Source organism: Marmota monax, unplaced genomic scaffold, assembly GCF_021218885.2.
Source record: "Marmota monax isolate L192 unplaced genomic scaffold, Marmota_monax_Labrador192_F-V1.1 WCK01_AAM20220418_F8-fsc00031, whole genome shotgun sequence".
Classification (NCBI taxonomy): domain Eukaryota; kingdom Metazoa; phylum Chordata; class Mammalia; order Rodentia; family Sciuridae; genus Marmota; species Marmota monax.
This window is the reverse complement of record NW_026695197.1, coordinates 6,340,316-6,355,456: the sequence shown is the minus strand read 5'-3', so window position 1 is coordinate 6,355,456 and position 15,141 is coordinate 6,340,316. Positions and strand designations below refer to the sequence as shown.

The following is a 15,141-nucleotide window of genomic DNA, read 5'->3' as shown; positions in this document are numbered from 1 at the left end:
GGTGGATGGTTACCAGAGAGGCTGCTTATGGTCCAATCAGATGCTGCTAAAAATGACCTGATATGCATATGTGCATGAGCCTTAACTGTCTTTCCCACCACCCCAAGAGACAAATTAGAAATGATCCCTTCCCACCTTCCACCTGAGCCCTCATCCTGCACATTGTGCTTCTGTATTTTCTGTCTACGACCACTTGAGAAATGCCTTATATAGTTTAAAATCAGTTATAAAAATAAAATATCTGTGGCAGAGCTATATGTGATTAATACTGGACAAAGTTCTGGAAATGTTGCTGGGAGAAGTTTTTTTTTTTTTTTTAAGGGAAGTAGGAGGCATTTTATATATTTTTTTAATAAGGGAAAGAAGAGATGGTTAAAACAACAACAACAAAAGGTTAAGTGTTGAGAGAATAAAAGTAAAGGTGACAGCTGAATTGTTAATATTATACAGATTGAGCATCCCTAATTCAAAAGCCCCAAATCCAAAAAGCTCCAAAATACAGAACTCTGAGGGCTGACATGATACCACAGTGAAATTTACATACCATAAAACTTTAATGCACACAATTTTATTTAAAATATTGTATAAAATTAACCTTGGGCTATGTGTATAAGGTATATGTGAAGTACAAATGAATTTCATGTTTAGATTTGGGTCCTATTGCTAAAATATCTCATTATGTATATGCAGATATTCCAAATATTCCAAATAATTTTAAATTTCAAACACCTGTTTCCAAACATTTTAGATGAAGGATCCTCAACCTGTAAGTATTTAAGGAATTCAGAAATAATTTATATATCTTGACTTGTTTAGAGACCAGAAGATTTAACACAAATGGTTCTAAGAAGTAAATTTATAAAAACTAACTCCATTTTTTAAAATTTAGACAAAACAGGTAGAATTTCTTTATACATTTTATACCAGAATTTAATTTTATGGGCATTTCATATCTTCCCAAAATTTAATGGTATCTGATAAACCAAAAATTAGATTTCAAAAACTCAGTTCCCATCCATATGAGTTTCTAGTCTTAAGTGTTCCAATCTTTCAGAAATTTTAACTGAATGAATCTGCCTTCTTTAAGTTGTACCCAGAAGTTATGTTACTACACCAAGTATAGGCCAAGTTAGGAGTATGAGGTTCCTAGATTTTCGATAAACCAGTTAATTAACCCTTAGAAGATTTAGGCTTTTCTGTATGCAGTTACCCTTTGTTTTCTCACAATAGCCTATAGCTAATTTTTCAGCAACTGCAATGGATATATTTGGAGAAGAGCTAGATCATTTATGGAACATCTTTTGCACCAGTCATTGCATATACTTAACTTAATCCTCAAAGCCATCTTATTACAAAAATCACAACATCATTCCTTATAGAAATAGAGCAATCACGAAATTCATTGGGAAAAATACTCTTATTTTACCAGAATATTATATATATCTATTATATATATCTACCCAGAATAGCCAAAGCAATCCTTAGCAAGAAGAGTGAAGCAGGAGGCATCATAATACCAGACCTTAAACTACTACAAAGCTATGGTAACAAAAATGGCATAGTATTAGCTCCAAAATAGACATGTAGACCAATGGTACAGAATAGAAAACACAGAGACAAACCCACATAAATAGTTATTTCATACTAGACAAAGGCACCAAAAACATACATTGGAGAAATAGCCTCTTCCTCAAATGGTGCTGGGAGAACTGGAAATCCATATGTGATAAAATGAAACTAAACCCATCTCTCTCACTATGCACAAAACTCAACTCAAAATGAGTCAAGGACCTAGGAATTAGACCAGAGACCCTGTGCCTAAAAGAGGAAAAAGTAGGCCCAAATCTTCTTCATGTCGGATTAGACCCTGATTTCTTTAACAAGGCTCCTAAAATGCAAGAAATAAAAATCAAGAATCAAGAAATGAGATGGATTCAAACTAAGAAGCTTCTTCTCAGCAAAAGAAACAATCAATGAGGTGAACAGAAAGTCTACATTTTAAGAGCAAATTTTTGCCACACGCATGTCAGATAGAGCACCAATCTCCAAGATATATAAAGAACTCAAAAAACTTAACACCGAAAAAACAAACAACCCAGTCAATAAATGGGCTAAGGAGCTGAACGGACTCTTCTCAGGAGATATACATTCGATTATCAAATGTATGAAAAAATGTTCAACATCTCTAGTAATTAGAGAAATGCAAATTAGAACTACTCTAAGATTTCATCTCACGCCATTCATCTCAGTCAGAATGGCAGTTATCAAGAAAACAAGCAAGAAAAATTGTTGGCGAGGATCTGGGGGAAAAGCTACACTCATACATTGCTGGTGGGACTGTAAATTGGTACAACCAATCTGGAAAGCAGTATAGTGATGCCTCAGAAAACTTGGAATGGAACCACCATTTGACCCATCTATCCCACTCCTTGGTCTATACCTAAAGGACTTAAAATCAGCATACCATAGTAACACAGCCACATCAATGTTCATAGCAGCTCAATTCACAATAGCTAAACTGTGGAAGCAACCTAAATGCCCTTCAACAGATGAATGGATAAAGAAACCGTGGTATATGTATGCAATGGAATATTGCTCAGCATTAAAGGAGAATAAAATCATGGCATTTGCAGGTAAATGGATGGAGCTGAAGAATATCATGCTAAGTGAAGTAAGCCAATCCCCCAAAACCAAAGGCTGAATGGTTTCTCTGATAAGCAGATGCTGATCCATAATGGCTGGGCAGGGCATGGGAAAAAATGGAGGAACTTTGGGCAAAGGGGTAAGAAGAGAGGGGAGGGTTATGGGGCAGGAAATGGTGAAATGAGATGAACATTATTACCCTAGGTACATGTATGGCTGCACATATGGTCTGTCATTACATCATGTACAATCAAAGAAATGAAAAGTTGTGCTGCAATTGTGTACAATGAATCAAAATGCATTCTGCTGTTCTATATCCCTAATTAAAATAAATAAAAATTTTAAAAACCCATCTTCTTATAAATGAAGAACCTGAGCATCTGAGAAATGGAGCAATTTACCCATATCATGCAGCTAGAAAGTGACAGGCTTTAACTGAGTCTCAGACCCTAGCACTTGCTCTCTTGGCCACATCATGCCACCTTTGCAAGGATGGAAGTCTAGGCTTCCCATTCAGCCTTTTACAGGTGGTAGTGGATGGGGTTGGGGGAGGCAGTAGTTTTCTTCCTGTGGTGCTTGGCAGAAATACAGCAACTATTATCTGTAAATCTGACCCTTTGATATAAAAATTAACTGAAAATGAATCATGACCTAAATGTAAACTATAAAATTATAATGTTTTAGAAAACAACAAAATAAGGAGAAAAATCTTAGGAATCCAGGGCACAGCAAAGTGTTTTTCATACCCAGAACATAATCTGTAAAAGGGGAAACTGATAAATTGGATTTCCTTCAAGATTAAGAACTTTTGCCCAAGTGAAGTAATATGAATACAAAATAGAGACTAGGAGAAAATAGTTTCAAATGACATTTAAAAAAATAATTGTTTTAGGATATGCAGACAGCAGATAAATACATAAAATGACATTCAACAGCATTAAATATTAGGTCAATGAAAGTTTAAACTACTGTTAAGACATCACTATATTTATCAAAATAGATTAAAAAATAGTAACACCACAAAATGCTGATAAAGATTCAATGAAACTATATAACTCACATCTTGCTTGTGAGAATGTAAAACAGTACAGCTACTTTAAAAAAAAAAAAGTGTGGTGCTTTCTAAAGACAAAACCAAAAAAACCTGAATATTCAATTGCTTCATGAATGTATTATGCCATATCTTGGGAAGAGGTTATTGGTTCCTCATAAAAGAATGAGTTTGGCCTATGTTTGTGTGTCTGTCTTAGACAGACAGACAGACAGACAGACAGACACACACACACACGATCTCTCATCCTTCTGCTCTCTACCAGAGATTATGCAGCACCAAGGTCCTTGCCAGGTGTGGGCTCCTGAATCTTGGGCTTCCTTGCTTCCAGAACCATGTGAAATAAATCTCCAGTCTCAGGTATTGTTAGGACAGCACAAAATGAACTAAGACACATGGAATACCACTCTAATAAAATGGCTTCAACTCCTGCCCCCTTTCATTTTCCAACCACCATATTTTGGAGTGATTTATTAAGCCAGAACAGGTTACTCATATCAATTTTGATACCTGAAAGTGAGAACTGCCATTACAAAGACCGAAAACATGGTGACGATTTTGAAATTGAGCAGTGGACATCAAGGAGAATGTTAGTGACCACTTAAAGTGCCTTGAAATGCTATGGGTGAAATTTTAGGCTTCAACTATTGACAGGAACAACAATCTGGATGCACCTCCAGAGAATTATGCTGTGTGAACAAAGCCAATCCCCAAAGGTTATATATTATAAATTCTTGCAACAAGAAACTATAGAAATGCATCACAGATAAGTGGTGTCCAGAGGACAAAGAGGGTGAGGTTGGAGGAAGTGAGCATGGTTATATAAGGGTTCCTCATGGTGATGGAAACAGTTCGATCCTTAAAGGTATCAGTGTCAATATACTGATTGTGAATTTGTATTATAGTTTTGTAAGAGATTACCATGGTGATGGTGGGAGATGCTGGATAAAGAATATATAGGCTCTTAATATTTCTCATAACTACATATTAATATACATGTTAATGTAATAATTTTTTTTAAATCAAGAGATTGCATACCTACTAGAATTGAGAAAGATACTGCATTTCTATTTTCTTATTTTTTTTTCCAGACAAAAACAAAAACCCCAGGGCAGTGGACAAGACAGGATCAGGAACTTGTTCCACTTTGCACACATTCAAGGAAAAATATCTTAACCTGAGATTTTAGCAATCAGAAATTACTGTCAACAATGACTACACAGCACTGTCCAATCTGACCTATCTTGGAATCTTCTCTGCTGGAATAATTTTTCTCCTGTATTTACCACACCCCCCCTTCCTCAAAATTCAAAATACTGATTCAAATTCAAAGTCAGAAATTTGATACACCCTGCATTTTTTAAACAAAAAATTGTCAGGTTCACACTACCCAGAAATTTCCATAATTTACACAGAAATAGAATTTTCTCCTTTAAGGTTTTTTTTATTTTAACAAAAATAAAAACTGTAACACACATAAATAAAGACATAACCTTTAACACCAACACAACAAGAGGAGTCTGCATAGTGTCCCTTCATGCTGACTTGTAATCTTTTGCTGTTTTGAGCATTAGGCAGCTCCTCAGAGATGAGCTGCCATAAGCCAGCTGCTTTTTATGACTCGTTTTTGTTTTCATTGAAAAGACCAAATATCTTTATTATGATAAGAGTCAGGACATGGTTGAAGTCTTTGATGAAGCACAATCTTTTTCTACAAAAGTCCATCCTCTAAAAAATTTCAAATTCTCTATGAACAAATCCAGAATTCTTGCATCCCATGTCCAAGGCACTGAAGCTGGATACCTGCCCTAGCTAGAGAGTCCCTCCAAAGTGATTGTTCCTTCTATGTCTAGCCATAAAAACCACAGGGTCATAAAAGATATATCAGAATGAAAAAAATGGTGATAAAAATATTTCTAGTCCTGCTATGCTATTGAAAGAACATCTCAGTCTGGCTTCACTGAGGCGTAGCTAGGTGACAAGGTTTCTAATCAATACAAGGTTAGAGCTCGGTCTTCACAAAGGGACAGCATTACCACCTCCCCAACCCTTCACAGAAGGGAGCACTGCTGGCCCTGTGCCTGGTTTGCCTCTCAGGAGTTAACTATCTTTGGATGTTCAAAATGAGCTGAATTCTGAAGTCCAAACTCCTCATGGTATTGGACTGCTCCAGTTGTAGATCATATTGTATAACGTGGGAGGTCTGGGCTTTCTAGGAATAAATCTGCTTATGGGCATTAACAGAAGGTTGTGGGCTATTAATCCTGAAGCTGATCCTACTCACATCAGCCATCAAGAAAGCCCTGCCTCCAGCGCTCTGTGTCAATTAGTGGTGTTGGGTTGGGCTCCCGGCCTTCCCCAGGGGCAGCGGAAGGACACCCAGGGCCTGGCTGCCGGGAAGCATGGAGCTGAGCAGCACACCAGGGAAACCAAAGCCAGCTGAGAGTATCTGGCAGGCAAACGAGGTCAAGTTACACTGAATCTTGGATATTGAGTCTGGTATGACTCATTCTCCTTAAGAAAGACAAATTACCAAATGACACGTGTTGTATATTTAAGGGCTTTTAAAAAACTGCTTGCTGATAAAAGGATTTGGGTGATATATGTTGAGAATGATAATTATGTTATAAACTTACCATTGTGTGATCTGGGTTTCTGTAAATATAAAAGATAATCCCAAGAAACTACCTAAAATGATATCTACAATAAAAAATAAATTAAGTTCTTTTTCTATAAGCATGGCTTAACCCTCTTTTCTTGGAATCCTCATTTATCTATCTTCTACTTCTCATGTGAACCAGAATCAAAATAATTTTTAATATTGCCCCCCCGCCCCCCCCCCCGCCCTTTTGTGTGTGGTGCTGAGGACTGAACCCACGGTCTTACACATGGTAGGGAAGGATCTACCACTGAGCTATCTCTGTAACCTCAAGATTGCCCTTTCTAATATTAAGAAAAAAGTGTAATGTTAAAGATAAAAGATCCTTTTTAAAAAAATGACATGAGGCAAACTACATATAATACCATGTACATTATATTTCTGTGGACTTTAAAAATACATCATGCTTAGCCTTTTATCCATTTTTAACCATGTGTCTTTGAAAATAGTGCAGGAGAAATAGAATAGTCCTTTCCTTGTGTGTGATTGATATTGAAATGTAGCAGAATGCTTATGTAGCAGGAAAGTAGTACAGAGAGGTTCAATTTCAGGTTCAATTTCAGAGCTCAGGATTCAAATTTAGTGTTTGGGTCAGAGTAGAAACTAAAACCTTGCTGTCCATGTGTCCTGTCTTGGTAGTCTGTTATTCCTTTGGCCATACAAAGAAGGAACACAGTAACATACTAAAAAGGTGAAAATAAAGTTTTGACTATGGTAAGAAGGTTTTAGGGCACTGTGTTGAGGGTGGCTATGACCTCATGACCTCCCTCAAAAGACAGATGACCCTCCTCCTTTAGTGTTATGCTCTGTGAAAATCATTTCATACTCTTATTTATCATCTTTGTGGTGAGCCGCTTCTGCAGTTTCTGCAGATTATGGTCGCCATTACAAGATGGCGCTGGCTCCGCTGTGGTCTGTGACAAACAACTTCTTATCTGGGAAAGTTGGCACATGAATTTTCATCACCCTGTGAGAAAGTTCCACGCGGCAGCTTTGCATTGGGGCTTGGGATGCTTTATTAAGGCTGGGAGGGGCACCCGAGAGGAAGAAGAAGAAATATCCAGGGACCTGAATAAACTGTTGAAAGAAGATTCTCGAGTTGCGTATTCCTTGCGGGCAAGGGGTCGCGACAATCTTCAGCAGTCTACTGAAAGTATATTAAGTGGACTGAACTCGTAAAAAAGGCGTAGGCATGTTTGCATAGCTTTTGCCTGTTTGAGCCACATGATGACCCCAGAACTCTGATGTAACAAGTGACATTGCTTTTGTGGTCCCTGCTAAGAGCTTTACCACTTCTGAAAGGTTTGGGGGGTGGGAATCAACACATTATTGGAAATCTGATTAAGATAACCAATTTGAAAATATTTATTCAATGTTTTTCTTTCCATAATTATGTATGACTGTTGTTCTGAACTTTGTAGACTTCTTGTATATATATCAGCTCACGCAGATCTCAAAATTTTGATTCTTTTGCTACTTCTATTAGAGGTTTGCTCTGCTTGTGTTTCTGTTATGATTTTTCCTTAGGAACTCTCACGGGTACCGAGTTGCAGATCCATACCTTGAATTCAGAAATTTTCAAACCTTTTTTCATCACTTTCTCTCTTACCCACCCCCCTTTTTAATGCCTTCCCCCTTGTCATCCCACTCTCAGGAAATGAAATGTCAAGGAATGAGATTTTTATCTGTTAGGATGGAGCTTTGGAGGGCCGCAAACCATTGCAATAGCCACTTTTCATCCCCATCTGGAAGTGCATGCTCTAATCCTGCAGGACAAACCAGCATCATTGAGCACCTCCTACAAGTCAGGCACTGTTCTAAGAGGTAAAGATCCAAACATGAATAGCACAGGCCTTCCTACACATCAAGCTGTAAAACGATTTTCTGTACAACTCCACAAAATAAAGAGGATTATCAATCCCCCCCCTTTAGGTGAAAAAACTGAGGCTCAGGGAGATCATTCAGCTATCGAAGAACAGAACTGGGACCCAGACACTGATCTTCCAATTCCAAATCACATGCTCTTCCTATAAATCCATTCTGAAAAAAATTGGGGAAATACTTCAACATAGAGGTCCAAAGACTTCCTGAATAAGATCCCTAGAGCTCAGGAAATAAAGGAAAGAATAAATGGGATGGCATCCAATTAAAAAGCTTCTGCATAGCAAAGGAAAGAATTAACAGAGTAAAGAGAAAAAAAAAAAAACCCAACAGAACAGGAGAAAATCTTTGCCAGAAGAGAACTCCAACCAAAGATTAATATCCAGACTATATAAAGAACCCAGAAAACTCAATATGTTAAAAAAAAAAAAGATAAATGGGCAAAAGAACTGAACAGACATTTCTCAAAAGAGGAAGTACAAATGACCAATGATTGTGTGAAAAGCATTTTCGGTAACTTTAGCCATCAGGGAAATGCAACTCGAAACAACACCAGGAATCCATCTCACTCCAGTGAAAGTGGAAAGCATATAAAGAATATGATAACAATAAATGCTGGCAAGGGATGTAGCGTAAAAGGAACTCACACTCTGTTGCTGGGAATGTCAATCAGCATAGTAACAATGGAAATCAGTATGGAGATTCCTCCAAAAGCTAAAAAATAAATCTCCCAGATGATCCAGCTATACCATTCTTTGTTATTTATTCAAAAGAAATAAACTCAGCATATTTTTTGAGATATATGCATATAATATACATATTACAGCACAATTCACAATAACCAAGTTATAGAACAGCCTAATTGTCCATCAACAGATAAATGGATTAAAGATGTGATATATGTATACAATGGAGTTTTATTCAGTCATAAATTATGAAATTATGCTATTTACTAGAAGACGGGTGGAACTAGAGATCATAATTTTAAGCTGAATAAATCAGACTCAGGAAAGAAAAATATTGTTAAAAAGGGGACTCAATGAAATTAAGAGAGAGACCAATAGGATGAAGGAAAAGAATTAGAGGAAAGAAGAGAGGATAGTGGGGTACTAGGAAATGAAATTGATCAAATTACATTTTTTATGTATGCAAAAATATATCACAATGATACCCATCATTCTGTATAACACGTACCAAAAAATTTGTGAAAAATCCATTCTGACCCATTCTACTTTTTCCTTCTCTTTTGTAGATCAGCCTTCCTTTGCATATTATTAAAACTCAATTTCATATATTTAAAGCAACAGGATACCATGTTTTGATCTTCTTTCTTTATGGCTAAAACTTCTTACAAGTTTTTATATGAGGTTTCTATTTGTCTATTTGTTCACCATTCACTGAGCACATAAGAACAATTGCTATCACTTATGAACAGCTGATATGCATCAAGTGCTGGGATAAGTACATCAAACACTGGCCCATTTACTACCCACTCCCAGCCATTTCTGTCTTATAGATGCATGAACTGAGGCTGCAGGCAGGACTGGGATTCAAACTTGGGTTTGCCAGACTTTGCAGCTGGAACTCTTAGTACCACCATCTTATACACCTGTCAAATGCCAACCACCATGACAGATGCTGAGGCTGTAAGGGTGAATGGGACACAGTGCAGCCATCAAGAAGCTTCAAGTCTAGTTGGGTGACAGCACATATGTTAATAATTACACCCCGGGTTTGTGGATGCAATGACACAGTGACAGGGAGAGAAGAACAAAAGGGATTTATGATTGCCACTATCCTGGGTGGTATGCAGAGTTTGAAAGTCATTTATGTTTTTCTCACTCCAAAAATTAAAAGAAAATAAGCATTTTACTTCTCAGGTTCCTCTATTGCAGTGCTCTTCAGACTTTATGACTCGCTTGGGAATCTTGTTAAAATGCAGATTGTGATCAGTAGGGCTGGGGTGGGGCCTGAGATTCTGCCTTTTTAAAAACCTCTGATGCTGATGCTGCTGGTCTAGGGACCACACCTTGAGTTGATTTCTACATCAGAGCTCTTTAAAAAATTGCTACTTTGGCAACTTAATATGCACTTAAATGGCCCATTCAGCTGATCTCAAATCAAATAAACTCAGTTACAGCTCAGACCTTGCAAACAGTGATGGCCCACATCAAAATTAAGGAGGTAACGTCCATCTTTGGGTTACCTAAAGTTTTATGGCCTCTCCTCTCTCTTTACATCTAACCCCTCAGCCAAATCTCAAGATCCTGAGGAATGGTTCTCTTCTTTCCAAGGTAATATGAACTTAATTAACTACTCTGTGTAAATTCATTAGAGATGTGCTTATAACAAAATTTTGTTTTGTTATAAAAAAAATATATACTTTCTGCTGACCTGAATGGCAGGTTCTGAATCTTGTTACATGAGCACCCTAAGTGAAGCCACTGTGATATTCCTTTTTGTAGACAACTGTGTCAGCTGAAGCCATCACACACATATCCAGTGTATTGAGATAGGAGGATGTTCAGATGACTCAAAATGTGAGAAGCAAATAATAAACTAAGAACTTAGAAACTTTGCATTACAGTTTCCATAACAGTACAGCGTACTTGGACCATCACTCTGCTTAAAAGTTCCAGGTTCAAAGTGACTTATAAGATTGCCTGCACTTTCTAACCACATTCCTAAACAATTCACCATTTCCTCTTTGGGTGCATTTCCTATTTCCAGAGAGAAAAGAAGTGACTATGAAGGACAGAAATCTTCAGATGTGGTGAGTTATGTCCCCAAATTTTATTTATCAACTCATTTTTGAAATATTATGCATCTTTCCATAGGAAACATGAAGTAGTTAGAGGTTAAGATCCTGATGTAATTTAGTATCCTTATGGGTTACAAGGACCTTTGAAGACCACCCTGTGAATCTAACTATCATTTGTAAACCTGCCTGGTATAAACAGCATTGGACCTACAGTAAAATTCCCTATGTTTGAGATTTTCCCAATGATGTGACTGTGGACATGCTATTTCAATCCTGGGCTCCAGTTTTGATCGTTTCCAGTAAAATTTTATTTGTAGAGAATCAAAATTCTTTAGCAATTCTAAATTTCTACATAAATGGAAAATACATTATTATTATTATTATAATTACACAGTTGAATTTGAACCCATTGCCTTGGGCAACTGGAACAGAATGTCAAAGGGTCAGGAATAAAATATAATCAACTTCAGGGAAAACCCAGTTAGAATGGGAGGGAATTCTTATTTTCAGAGGTCTTGAAGACATAGCCTTGAGGAAAAAGGCCCTAGTGTGTTCCTGGGGCAGGATTTTCACTGGCCTCTGTGGATGTTTTGCTGCCCCTCCTATAGCATGTGATGCCTTGGTAAACCACAGTTTAGCCACCATTTCGCCATCTAAGGTTGGCAGTCTAGCAATAAACAAAACCAGAACCCCCAAACCAACACTTCATCTTTTGAACTCAAGTGAAACTTCTCATTTTAGCTTTTTGTTGACTGATAGCTCACAAGAATTCATAACATCGCTGTAGGGATTGTATGCTTTGAAGATATCACTCCACTTAACAGTGTTTAACTTATTTCTATTGATTATTTTGGACCCTAGAGAAACTGGATTTTCTGCTGTCTTGATATTTTGCTCTTCCCCAACCCACAAGGTGATCCTTTTTTGCTCCTCATGGGGATGATTGACACCTTCCCTTGTCATCCCCAACACATCCCCTGGTCATCCTCATCAAACAAACTTGAGAGCCAAGAGGAAGCTCAAATGGGTTGCCAAACACTACCAAAAACAAATGACGATCTAAAAACTTGAAAACTTTTGTAATTACTAGGTAGATTTTGTAGGAAAATCTCCAAGGTTGTTTTTTTTTAAGTGTGGAGTTCCTGATTCTTCTTGTATTTTTTATTTTTCCCACTTCTTTGATTGGTGAATTATAGTTGCACATATTGATGCATACATGCACACAATAACAACAACATAATTTGGCCAACATCACTCCCTAGCATTTCCCCGCTCCATTCCTCCAACCCCTGGGTCTCTTTCCTCTACTGATATCCCTTTGATTTTTATGATATCCACCCCCCACCCCCACCTTTGTTTCCCTCTTCCTTTTTAGCTTCTGCATATGAGAGAAAACATATGACCTTAACTTTTTGAGATTGACTTATTTCACTTAACATGATGGTCTCTAGTTCCATCCATTTTCCTGCAAATGCTAGAACTTAATTTTTCTTTAGGGCTAAATAAAACTTCATTGTAGGTGTGTATGTACACACACACACAGAGAGAGACACTGTGGTGCATATATACATATACACACCACGTTTTCTTTATCTATTCATCTGCTGATGGACACTTTGGCTGATTCCATAGTTTGGTCATTTGTGAATTGTGCTGCTATAAACACGAGTATGCATGTAGAGTAAGATGACTTAAATTCTTCAGGGTAAATACTGAGAAATGGTATAGATGGTATAGTGATATATATAGTAGTTCCACGCCTTTTTTTTTTAATCTAGAAAATAATAGGAATAAGTGAGATGATCTTCAAGGTTGTCTGCAGCTCTAAACCACATTCATTCTACTTGGTATAAATTACGAAAGGCATATATCTGAGAATGATGTAGGGACTTCATGAGATCCTCTGTCAGAACACACTGGTTCAGGTATTCAAGGCAGGTGGAACACAGCTAGCTCTGATCATTCCTGCCATGAGCAGAAAGGTGTCAAAGAGGTGTGTCAGCAGAGCTCAGAGTGCTAGGATACTATGGCCCAGGCAGTTGCTTATCACAATCCCCTCCTGGTGTGCCACTGGACATAAGTAGTAGGGAGGAGGACAGTAAGAGAAGCAGTGAGTCCTACTTCTGGCCAATATTGAAAACGACAACTGTCTTTGTATTAGGTTAAAAGAAAAGCTTTGCTAAGGTTGGTTTATCCCTGTGTCTTACATATATTTTCTGTCTGTCTCTGCAAGCTCTGATGTCCAGTGACTGTGAAGCAACAGGAAACCACGGGAAGCAGAACCTCTCACCTCCACCTGTATTTTGAGGCAGCACCATACAACATAAAGCTGGACCTGGCTCTGCAATTTCCTTGTCTTCCATTACCTCCAGCATATATGACCTCATTTCTCAACCCGGACTGACTAATGGAAATAGGAACCATGTTAACTACCATGTAGACAGGAAAGCATGAGCCCAGGAAGGTTTCTGAGTAGATACTATTAAAGAATGTATCTGCTTTGCCAGAAATCACACTGATTCAGATTTTAAGGAGCTGTAATGACAATCTCCATTTGTTAAATGGACATTTAAACTTGTGAGTACCCCTGCCTATTCCAATTTAACCAAATAATTCAATGTTCTAGTGGATTATCAAAAACTACATATTTGTCTCATGCATACAAAGAAATTTATGGATTCTCCAAAGGAAAAAAATGTATAGTTTCCATTGCATTTTCTATTCTATTTTATTATAAGATGAATGAACAACTACCTTTCAGAGTACTGAGATATTTTGTGGAGAGAGTAAAGTTATGATAGCCTCATTCTAGTCATGAGACTGGAGGCCAAAGGTGAACCAAGTTGTATTGAATGGCACTTTTTGCACAGCACAAACTAGAGCCCCCAGGTCTTCTGACAATTCGTTCAAAATTGCCTTATTGTGAATAATAAGACAATAAGAATGTTATGCCTAACTTGCAAAAGGTTTTGAGTGAGACTCATTGTTTAGAAGTAAAATTTGAAATTGGTCTAAGCAGGGTAGTTAGGGACAGCCACTCTTGATCTTAACTCCTGTTTTCTTCTGAAAGTTTTGGTACATATTGCTTCTTTCTCTTTCCCTGTCATTTCTTCAACCCTCATCTGCTGTGTTAAGTTTTAAATCTCTAGAGTCCCTACTCATGATCATTAGTAACAAACATTTGCATATGTTTTCAGATGGAGAAATCAAGGTGCAAAGTCTCTCCACCAAAGGCATATAAAATTATTAACTAGGTAATAATAAACAGGCTAGTAACAAAGCAAGGTTATTAGCCATTCTTTAAGATTTAAAAACAAAAAATTTACATAGCTTTCAGATTGCAAAAGCAACCCCTGCAACAGCACTAAGCCCCACAGAAATATATTGTTAAAAATTCTTTCCACTGGGATAGGCTACAATCCCCACAGGAAAATATGACTTAAATGGAGCTCAGCTTGATGTTACAAGGGCATAGAACACAATGACTGCTCTGCCCATCCTGCCTCACTTGCGTCAGATTGCTCTAAAGGTGTCAAGATGACTCTTACAAACCCCACCTGAGGTTCCAGCTCTGGGCAAATTACCATGCATGGTATCTTTGCAGATAGACACTCAGATAAAACAGTTTAGGGCAGAAGGCAACCTAATACACTCTTCCACAAAAGACATGAACCTCACTCACATTCACAAGTCGGCTGCAGCTGGTGTCCATGGTGATGGGCAAGCGCTGCACTAGACTCCAAAAGGGGGAAGAAGGCCACACATTCTTGAATATAATTACACTCCTTTTAGTCTTGCAGTCTGTGTGGCTGATTGTGGGAGCTGTTAGGGAGCAGTACCAGGAGCCTCTCGTTCCTTTCAAAGAAGGCAAACAATAGCCCTGTCGGACAGACAGACGTTTCTTGTTTCTGGGCACAACTTAATTCCAAAACTTTAATCCGCCTCTTACTACTTCAAAACAGGGGCTAAGGAGCTGAGCCTCCCTTCCTCCCTCATTGTCCTCAAGTTCACAGAACATTCCTTCCACAATAAAAAGATTAATTCCCTATGTCTCAGGTGGTGTGTGTGTATGGGGGTGGATAGCAGGGATTGAATCCAAGGGGCTTAGCCATCCCTTTATATATATATATATATATATATATATAT

General features: G+C 37.7%; 1 protein-coding gene across 2 annotated transcripts in view; it reads right to left on the bottom strand.

The window, feature by feature from the left end:
* Positions 1–15,141, bottom strand: part of Mapre2 (microtubule associated protein RP/EB family member 2) — a 159,518-nt gene that overhangs the window by 132,872 nt on the left and 11,505 nt on the right. The gene's annotated exons all lie outside the window — the stretch shown is intronic.